Genomic DNA, 12485 nt, shown 5'->3' on the forward strand with positions numbered 1-12485 from the left:
AAATATATACTCATCACACTTAAATTTAGAACATAAAAAAGTTAGGACGTTGTTTGCTATAAAGGAATTAATTAATTGAAAAATCAACGAAAATAAACGTTGATTCACTTAATTAGTGAAATTTTGGTGTGTATTATTTGAAATAATGTATATATTTGACATTTCAATATGAATATTATAATGTATATATTTTTATACAAATTAAATTAGATTTTTATATTAATATTATAACTTTTTGTTAAATGAGGGTGCTTATAATTCAAAATACTACATGTACACTTGAATTATTCATCTGGCTGATGTATCATAGCATTATTTATTCAATAATGTGTTCCGTCAATTCAAAGGAGTAACCATGCAAGATGCAAATAATACTGTGCATTCGACTTCTTAATTTGATTGTTCTATAATCAAATTTTAAAAAAAATGAAATACTTTTTTTCTAAATTAAAATTATTTTATGCATAAATTTAAATAAAGAAGAAGATTCTTGCATCAAACTTTCTAGAGTGTGTTGAATTACTAAAAATGTTTCTAATGGGTTATGTAGTTCTAGTGTCAATTTTAAAATGATTTTTTTTAAGAAGTCAAACTACACACATGTATTAGTATGTTACTTAAAGACTAATACTTGTTTATCATAAACACTATTGGTAATAAAATCTCAAATTTCTATATTAGGAAGATTATTTATACTTACTCTACAAAGTTTTATGTAAGAACTTCCTTCAATATTTTACTGCTTGTTATCTTAGTAGATTTGATTTATACTACCATTGAAATCAAAATGTTCTCTTTTCTTAATGGATTCATTTACTTAATACCACAATCACAATTGGCCTTAATACCATCATAAGTATCAATGCAATATACAATATCATGTATATTCATTTATCATATCTCTGAATCCAAATAATCTCATCACATGCATTCATCTATTTATATGAAAGAACATGTTAGCTTTATAAATGGGACTTTGAAAAGAGTTGGATAAAACATTTTTGGAAAACCTTTTCACAACACACAAACACTAATAGGGGGTCAATCATCTTATGGTTTTATAAAAATGTTCACAAACATTTTCAAAAGGAATTACCAACAAGATATATTTGTGTGATAGAAGGTTAAGTAAAAACACGACTTTTATACTAGATTATCCCAACCTGACCTGTGTCTATTTCTCCAAAGACAACGATAAAGAATTCTACTAAACAAAATAGTTTACAAGTATCATTATTATCACTTTTGCTTACAAAGAGTACATAAAGTCTCTTCAAACTATCAAAGTACATAATGTTTCTTCAAGATAAGTACATCAAGTTCATAAAAAATGTACACTTAACTCCTCGTGAATTTAAGCACAAGTGCACAAGGCCTTTCTAGGAAAAGTACACAAAACATCTTCAGGCTATAGAATAAAGAATTGTTGTTTGATTATAAGGTTCAAATTCACACGAGTGGTTGTGAAAATATACACTCCTTGCTATAGAAATTACAACTTCAAAATAGTGAAAAGTTTACAATAATGACCAGTCTCTAATTCTATATCGTTTAGAAGACAGACTACAATTATAATAGTTGAAGGCACATCTATAAGCATTTTTCACATACACATGTGCATCCTTTTATATATAGAAGCCTTGCTTTTTTTTTCATGGAAATCCTTCCTTATATATAGGCATCTAGAAAGAATCGTTATTGGTTTCCTTATATAGATATCTAGAAAGAATCGTTATTGGTTGCATTCTTCAAAACATCTTAGGTTAGAGCTTTTTCAGAGGTTCATGACCTTTTGTTGGCATCTTCTGCTTTGTAGTATGATGAGGTGGTTAGATCACACTCTTTATCTTTATGATGTCTCAGTATAACTGAAAATAGCTAATAGAACTTACACACATAGATGAATCTTCCTTTGTGTCAAAGTCTTTATAGATAGTCATTTTGAAAAACTCTTACACAATAGGCAATATGGCATGTCAAGGATGCATCTAGTGTTAATCACTTTCATCAAGTAACTATTCTACATTATTTGAGTTGTTTGTTGATGGGTGTTTCTTATAAAGTTGTATGTTTTTTATTCTCCTTAAAAAATTGTCTACTCTTAGTTCTTAGGTTTGAACGTTACAATTGTCTTATTGTTGAGAAGAATATTTATTTGTTTCGTCTTACATTTTTTACCTTGCAACTTCTTTATATAATATTATTTTTTAGTGACAAACTTCGTATCTTTTAATCTCTCGTCTTATGACATTTACATCTCATATCGTATGAGATTAACTATAAGATCATGCAAGATAATCATATGTTAATAAAGATATATATATATAGCATATGTCTCCTAATAACATGGTTGTTTGAACTTACTAGAGTTGTTTAGAGCTTCTAAGGAATTGATCTATTTTTTTGTAACATATGTAAAAAGTTTATTCACTTTTTGTTCTTGTACTTTAAACATGACTTGTATCTTTATCAACGACTTGTTCCTTTGTGAAGACTTGTTATTTGCTCATGATCAACATTTTGACTTTTGTAACGCTTGAGTGAACATACATTATTTCAGTAATAACAACTTTAGAGGAGAGAGAATTTGTTTGACATTTTCCTTCCTCAAGTGTCAAACCAATGTCATCCAATACCTAGAGGAGAGAGAATCAACATTGATTCTCCCTTACTTAAGCATTATACTCGCACTCAAGTGACATGTCTTCATATCTCAAGGCACAACTTCCCCCTCAAGTTTTTGAATTTTATTACTTGAACAACCATGTATCACTTGAACAATGAGAGTTCTAAATGAGAGATAATTGTTATATTATCTCTCTTAGTTACACTCCAAGAAAATCATTAAATAGCAACTAAATTTAATTATCTCCGCTTACTTAAAGGTAATTTAATTTGCAAGAAAAGCAACTCCTACACCTAAAAGCTTACAATTCAAGCATATAATTCTTCAAAATTTCAACCTAAATAAATCAAAACCTTCACTCTTCTGACCTCAAGTCCAAGAGATAGCATTGCTAGGGTCAATCACCGCATCCAAGATATTGTTCACTTTGGAGATCGGTGCAAGTTCGATAAATAGCATCGCTAGGTTCAATTAATGCATCTGAGGTATTTTCCGCTTTGGAAATCGGTGTTTCGTCACGATTTTATCCTTAAAAGGTGTCTGGTGGGTTGTTGGATGAAGGAGTATATAAACTGTCATTGACATCGACTCCTAAGCGACGTGAGACTATATTTTTACTTATTCAAATTACCAAAAATTTATATTCTTCAATTGATTCAAACAAATATAGTATAAAACACCAATAACCTTTTAAAAAAAAATATAGAATCAACTGCAAAGAATAAGAAACTTATCTACATCAAAATTTTGATTAAACAATCTATCTTATCTATTCTCAACTTTCTCCTCAATTGTGTAACCTGAATTAGTACCAAAGCGTAACGAGAGTTTAAGGATTTAGAAAGATGGAGTTTATAAAGAATTGACAAATAAACTATATTTTTCAAACTTATTTATAAAATTTTCAAAAAAATATTTTAATTCTCCATTTACTTTAATTTCATGATTTATTTATTTAAAATTAAAAATAAAAGCGTCTTAACAAAAATACATTTGAAGAAGTATACATTAGAATGGGAGGTACTATTATTAATATATAATACTTATAATACATATAAATGATAAATAAATGTGAGAATAACTATTCCTAAAATTGAAGGAGTGTGGGTATAAAGACAAACAAGTGCAACAAGAGAAAATTAAGGTTATATATTGAGTGGAGGATGTTACATTACAATAACATGAATTTGAAAAAGAAACATCTCAAATTAATGTTATAAATGAGATCAATCATTGTTTTTTTAGTAGGGAAACTAAATTATTATTAACAAAGAAATGTGCATACTATGAAACCATGGATACATTATTTCTAGTCACATGCAATTTTACAATTGTGGTAAGTTTTCTTGCTCCATCAGATGAGGTCGATGGTTTGATTTTGTTGGTTAAATATTTTGTATTTTTGCTCTTTGAACTTCACTTGTAGAACACTTCAAGAGAGTAACGTAAGGGTAGTGACAATTCCAAAGTCATTTAGATAATTACTTTACATTCTAAATAATTTTCAAGGTCCAAAAAATCATACTTTTTTAATAATATTATTTATTATTAATTTAAGTCATTAAGTGATAAATGTTATTATGATATGTGATATATTAGTAGTTTTTATGAGTAGAACTGTCAAAATTTTATGAAGATAATGTATTAATTTTTGAAAACAAATTTATTTATAGTAAGTATTATAATGTTATATTAATATGTAGTTCCAACCATCAATTTCTCTCTGTTTTTTTTTTTTTTCAATCGAATCATATATTTAATATTTTTTAATGTATCATAAATATAATATATTCATTGAGAAATAGCTAAACATAAAAAAAAAATATATATATACAAAATATACAAAATCGAAAGTTGATAAAAAAATTGTGAATTTTTAAAAATTCAGAAACTAAAACCTAAAATAATAATAATAATAAAACTAAAATCACGGATAAAATATTATGGAAGGCCAAAATTAAAATTTATTTATTTTTAAGTAATGAGTTATTTTTCCAAAAAATATATTAATAACACTGATTGTTCTAGGAAATAATCACTTTGAAATTAAAATTACTAAAATAAACTGATATTAACTATCTTAAATGTGTTAATTGAATTTTTCTTAATTTATATATTAGACATGAAATAATATAAATACTAAAAAAAATTATTAAATATCAATTAATTTAGAGAAAAAAAATAGTCATTATATTAACTAAATTAGATACAATTTTATAAAATAAAAAATTATTGATATTTAAAGTAATTTTTATTATTAATAAAAATTTATAAAATACTTTCTAAATCAGTATTTAATATTAACTATCAAAATTTTAACTACTAACTATTTTAGATGAAAAATTAATATTTAATTAAATTAATAATTAATTTAAAATTTAAAGAAGTTAGTGGTTAAAATCTTAGTAGTTAATGTAAGATACCAATTTATATTTTAAATTAACAAATATTTGTTGGAGTGAAATATTTAGTTATTTTATATTTTTTTATACTTTTTCTTTCAATACAGAAATTTTACAATTCATATAAAAATATGTAAAAAATCCTTTTTTATGAATTTTAAAAATAAAAATTATTTGAAAAATCCTACAAAATATAAAAGATTAAGTAGTATATGGAGTGATAAACCTTGAGAATTGAAAAGTTATTAAAATTTAAAAAATACATTCTTAATTGTTTTGAGAGGCCTTTGTGAACTCTGGGACTTTACAAGCATGAGATTGTGAGAAAATAAGAGTTGTGGAAAGATTGTGTGGGAAACTAATATATTCACATGCATCACAGTGTGGACTTATGCATCATTGTGACTGCTATCAAACAAAAACTCAAGAATTTTGAGTGGGAAATTGAAGAAATAGTTTAAGAAGTTTTCTCACAAGATCATTAATCACCTTGTCTTCTTTTTCTTTCCTACCACATGTCAAAAATTAATTTCATTTGTGATATTTTGATTCAATTTGTTGAATAAGTTTTAATGTATGATGAATTGTGAATTGGTATCATTTTTATATATCAAACTATAACATGTTAATTTTTAGTATCCAAAAATTAATTGTGAATTGAAGTTATACATTAGATAAAAGTAGCAAAGATTAAATAACTATTTTCTAGTGAAAAGCTTTGTTTCATTTTATGCATATAAAATTTAAAGCATTAATTATATATATATATATATATTATTCAATTAAATATTTATTAAAAAAATTAATTTATTGAATGTTTAAAATATTTTTTTTTCTATATATCATTTCATTTTATCTTTATCAGAATGACTTAATTGTTATTTTGTTTTCCTATTTCAAATATTTCAAATTTATTAAGTGTGTTTTTCTTCTATAATCTTTTCAAACTCACTAGTTAACTTGCTCTTTTCCTTTTTAATAACAATTTGACTAGTAAATTGAGATAAATTAGAGAAGAAAGAAATAAGTTTATGGATGAGTTAAAATTAGGAAGACAAAATAAGTTATGTCCTCTATCTCAATAACAAAATCAAATCATAGGTATTTAGACAAAAAAAAATTGAAAAAAAATAAATTTATGAGTTAATATTTTGAAATGGACTTTAAGAATGACAACTCATACGTGAAATAACATATGATGGGTAGTCCGATAGCGAGTATCATGATAAATTCAACAAATACTCATTAAGATAGACTCGAAATGACTCTATACCATATTATAAAGTGACTTTTAAGTCTAACTCAACATCATCAAATCGATTTGAGGTTACTTATATACAGTGAATTATACCAATGTCATAGTCGATATAGAATTTCCAACAATTATTTAAAATTGAAACAACATAATGGTTATTTAAATATTTATAAATTATTTTTTGTATTGTATTTCATTTTTAATTTAACAAATAAAATAATAGAGCAGTTTTTCCATTCACTCGATCTTTCTTCCTCACGAAATTTCTCTTTCAGTTATGTCAATTCCATCTCTCATGGTGTGCCATGTATTATCAACTCTAACATAAACATTATTTAAGTGAAGCATTATAAATTTTAAAAAATAAATATAAATAATAAACAAATTGAGTTTCACATTATTTATAAAAGAATTGAGGTACTTAATTAGTTATAGTGACAGTTATTAAAATGATTAATTTTGGTTGGTTGAAAGTGTAACCAAACACGGAATAAACGCGGACAGACTCGTTCCAATTTGTGGGTACAGATAGTTAACTACACCACATAAGTATTCACACATACGTCAATACTATACAGTACTTGACAACCTTAATTCATTCATACTACTTGCACCAATAAAAATAAATAAAATATGACAAAATGACATAACCTTTTGAAAAAAATTATATTTCAATATTCCATTTGTCAGAAGTATAATCAAAATAATAATATAAAAATCAATAAATAAAATTTAATTTTAAAAATAAAATAATTAATATTTTAGAGATTAAAAAATTATCAGTATTTAAACTAATTTTTATTATTAATTAAATTTATAAATTATTTCTAGAATATAATAGTTACAAAATTTTAGCTACCAAATCTAAAAATTAATTTATATATTTTATTAAATAATAGAAACTATTTTAGATACCAATGATTTTTTTAATCTTCAAAATAATATCTAATTAATTTAATATAATAATTAATTATTTTTTTATAAATAATTTATATTTAATGATTTTTTGGAAGAAATATAAATTATGCAAATTTTATTTTTTTAAACCGATTTTTTAAGATTGAATTAGGTTTAAAGATTAATATAATAATATAATATCATAATTACTAACTAGTTAGATCAATTCAACTTATCATATCATCCACTCTCTATACTCAATATATAAGAATGTATTTTATGAAGATATTAAAAATATTTAATATATAAATGAGTAAAAAATTGAGATTGAATTATACCTTACTATATTACAATTTTGTTATAAAAAATATTTTAATAGGTTAAAATATAATAATATTTATAAAAACATTTTTTCTAATTTTAAATAATGAGTTTTGATGAAATAATATAAAATAATATTTTTTATTTATATTTAGTTAATATTTCTAAAATTCAGTTTCATTTTTAGCATAGTTTTATAAAGGAAATAATAAAAGGAATCTTTAATTCAACCTTTAGTAATATTTTTTAAAACTTTTGACAAATATATGGTATACTTAAAATTTTGTTGTCATTCAAATATGGTCGTATTTTTTCTCTATAAAATATAATTGTTTTATTTTATCATTATATTTTATATTTTGATTTAATATATATTTAGTTTAAATTAATGTAAAATATTCATTTATTTAGCCTATATGACCTTAGTTTGAATGAGGTTGATTCAAAATTGAGAAAATATTATAGAACTAAAAAATTAGCAACTAAAACAAAATAACAAGGAAACAAAACTTTTACAAAGACTAATTTTGAATAGAGATATTTTTAACTTTATAGACATTAGTCCTTTCTTTTTTACCCTAACCTTTATTGATAAATTTTATTGTATTATTATGTATGTTTTTAATTTCTGAATTTTATATTAAATATTTTAGTAAAATTTATAGTTGGGTGATTTAAATGTACCAACAATTATTTGATCCAAATAAATGAAAGGTTAACCGAAGTTATTAATTGGCAACGGTGCGAGAAACGTACGCAAGACGTAAGATTGCGGGATATTGAGGGAAAATGTTTGACAGCTTTAATTAAAAGTTTTCTTCGTAGAAAATCAAGGCCATTTTTAAATAAAAATTAATAAATAAAGTGTATTTATTTTTTTTATCATTCAGAAAATAAAGAAGTTTACCAATTTTTTGTTAATATTAGGAATAGTAAAACGGATCAAATGCTCCATTTTCATCCGATCAGTCATTAATTTATAAAAAAAAAGAATGGATTAAATTGATATGCTACATTAATATGGATTGACAAATTAAATGTCTAAATGATATATATATATATATATATATATATATATATATATATATATATATATATATATATATATATATATATATATATATACCGATCTGTCCCCGGATGTTGACCAAAATCAAAGTCAAAGACAAACATATGGCAGGATCCACTAAGGGGACTCCAAAAAGGGAGGTCAGAGTTGACCGTTTTGGGCGTCGCCAAGTGTGGGCGTCGCCAGGTTCAGGCGTCGATACTGCCATCCCCCGATACCCACGGGTAGGGAAGACCGTGGAGGGGATGACAGAATAAGAGGTCACGGTACGAACGAGGATGCCTCGGGCCCCGGTACCCCAGAACAGTAACAAGGGAAAAGAGAAAGGTGGCTTCAAGGCCATATCCCCAGTACCAGTGGGGAGTAACCTGACTCATGAAGTACCCAAGCCACCTCTAAGGAATCCTTGGGATAGATACGACCTAGGAGAGGGCCACGCCCAGGGGTAATCCATGTGCGTGGTACGAGAGGAAGATTGATACACTCCCATGGCGAGTGACTAGAGGTTGGGGCGCATGAGTTGGCACCCAGGTAGTCACCCCTTGCGCCAGATGCACTTTGAAGAAGGAAGACTTACACGCTGAAATTTCCCTAAGTTGGGTTACAGCTTCGTAAGGCCTTCCACGTGGGGTTGCGGTTAAGTCAGAAAGGCCACATGGTAGTAAGCACTAAAACCCAAGGTATATAAGCTTCTCCGAAAGCTTAGTAAGGTACGTTTTCACACAGTTTACACAGACTCTAATCATTTGCTTGCTTACTCACTGTACGCACGAGTGGTTAGAGAGAGATAGTTACGATTCAGTTACACACCTTCAGAGCAATTTGCTCCGATACAGAGGTGTTTGGTGTTTTGTGCTTGCTGACTTGATCGTCGGAGTGCAAACGACTGCGAGGGCGCCTTTTTGTTCTCTTCTTTTCAGGTGATCACGGCGGAGTAGGTGAAGATCTGAGTTGGAGACGAAGGAGTCCTTGTTCGTGAGCCAAAGCAACGTACGAAGATCTTTTCGATCAACCGGCAGGAACAATATATATATATATATATATATATATATATATATATATATATATATATATATATATATATACTATTTTATTCAAAATCATGAATTTGACATAATTTAAAGTATTTTTAAATTTTGTTTAGAGAGAATAGACGAGGAATTGCTTTTAATTGGTGAAGGATATTATAATATTTCTCTTTTAAGTATTAAAAAAATAATATAGAATAGTAGACTTTTTGTTAGGATGTAGAAATGTAATCATATAATAGGATGTATTTTTTTTTTGTTCTTCTATTTATAGTTACTAAGAAAATATGATTGTTAGATGATTTGATCTTTATAGAAAGTTTTATTTTATAGTTATTAATTTTGTTAAAAGATATTAATAATATTAATATGAATGAGTATGTGAATATAAATTATATTTTAATAAAAAATTATAACAAGTTTAATGTTTAGTTATATTTATTATTTTTAATTCATAGATGATATAGTACTTATAGAATATTTATGTATTAGATCGTAAGGGGTAAATTAGGTTTTAAAATACAAGACGATAATATTATATATAATAACATGCATCATATATATATATATATATATATATATATTATGCATATATATTAATTTGATAATTATTTTAAATGTTCTAATATTAATTGTTAAATCAAACATTTATTATTAAGTTATGGTAAGAGACAGTTCTTTCTACGTAAAAACATAGTAGTTAAAGTCACACATTTGATTTTTAATGGAAAAACTAGAAAGAGAGAAATTATTAGGTTGTATATGTGATATAATTGAACTATATTACATTCTTTCAAAGAAAAGAGAGTATCCAGAACATTAAATGTAATTTTTAGCTTAATAATAAATGTTTCATTTAACAATATCAATATGTTAAAGAATTATATCAATTTTTTCAAATGTCACTGATAATTAAATCAAACATAATATTTTTAATTATTTAATCAAAACACCTTCATCCATTAAAATCAAGTTCACTTAAGTTGATGACAACCATTCATAAATGTTTCAAGCTATCATAAGATGGAATAGAAATCACTTAAGAATTTATATAGCCTAACAACTTTTAAAATTGTTCTTGAGACTTAGATAACAATTACTCCAGTTTTCACCTTCGGTCGGTCACTAACACTCCAAGTTCTGTCACGCCTTCCTCCTCTCGGACGTCTGGCTCCACAGGCGGGGATGGTACCTGCAGAAGGCACGCTCAAGTCAGTCGGGGTGCTCGCACTCGGGTGTCAGAGTACTGTAGATAACGATGTATTTTTCTCCTTGGAATACGTGCTATTTATATTACCTTAATGGGTGGACCGGATTAAGGAATTGGTTCGTGTTTATGGTTGCACTAAACAACCATTAACTATGGATTAACCATGTTGACTTGGTCAACCTTTCGCTCAACGTCAAGGGTCGGTCGACCACGTGTCGTCATGTGGCCTTCTTGCCATGGTTTAGGCGGTAACTTGGTCTAAGTGCTGGCCGACTCTCTAAGTCGTCCAGTCGTACTAGTACAAAAACTATATTGAATTCAAACTTTTGGGACTAACACCTAATTTATAAATGTACATGTTACACAAGTACAATTATTTTTATCTCAATTAAAGATCTACACAAGATCAAGGTTTACACACTCATTCAACAAACTGGATCGTATGAACCTCTATCAACTTTTCATCACTTAATACATTTATCTATATGATTTAAGTAATCAATAAAACCTAAGTATCTCATAATTCCTAACTGAATATATATACCCATACCCAAACACTACTAGTATTACTGTATATCTTTTTTTTTAGAATGATCTCACTAATATGTGGTAAATTAGTTGATAATTATTATTTTAAAATTTAAGTTATAATATATTGGTCAACTAATATATATAAAGTCTAATAGGAACAATACTTAGAAATATCAATTCATAAAAAAACACTAATATATACGGTCCAAAATTAAATAAACAAATATTTTCTCTCTATGGAATAAGATTTTCTTAAGTGAGGATTGACCGAATCTTTCCTCACACATCTCAAAACTTATAATTTATGAAAATATTTATTTGATATTAAGAGTTCTATACATTGTGTATTTTTCACATAAAAAAAATGTATTATTGGGAATGTGAAAATGAAATTGCTATAAAGAAAAATAATATTGAGTGAATATTAGAAAAGTTTTTCAAAAAGATGATATTGGAAAGAAACCCACTTAGAAGAGTGATGTTCACATGACCGTTGACCGTAAGCAAAAAACAAAATTAATGACCGTTTGTTGCGGATAAAGTCAGGTTCTTTTCGTATTATTATCGTTTTTTTATTTTATATTCATATTTTTAAGGTTTATTTATTTTCTTTCCAAAACAAGTCGTTTTTTCTGTTGAAAGAGTCTTCTCGGAATTTCAGACATAAACGACACCATCCAGATACAACCTCTCGAGAGTTGTCATAGGTACACATCACTTTTCTTTTTAATGATTAATACATCCATTTATAGTATATATCTTTAATATTTATTGAATTATCTTAAAATTTCACTTATTTTTTATTTAAATTATTTCATTGTCATGTCATCTGTTGGAGATCCCCTAGAGATTAGAGCCTTTCATTGTATATAAGTGGGTGCAAACCTCACCTTATTGAGCCGGTTTTATGGGGTTGAGTTAGGCTTAAAGTCCACTTCGTAACACCATCAATATTTTTAACTTTAAATACAATACAAAATATAATTAGTTTTTTAAAAAAATTCCGATTGTTGAAAAGGAGCCGTATCTAATCCCTTTTCCTAAATTATCACATCAGAATCATCTACCAATTATAATGGATTAATTTCCATAAAAAGTATTTTTTTTAATTCTGTTTTGTTTTTTAGGTAAAAACATTTGATAAGA

The sequence above is a fragment of the Phaseolus vulgaris genome, chromosome 10 (genome assembly GCF_051622355.1).
Source record: "Phaseolus vulgaris cultivar YP4 chromosome 10, ASM5162235v1, whole genome shotgun sequence".
Classification (NCBI taxonomy): Eukaryota; Viridiplantae; Streptophyta; class Magnoliopsida; order Fabales; family Fabaceae; genus Phaseolus; species Phaseolus vulgaris.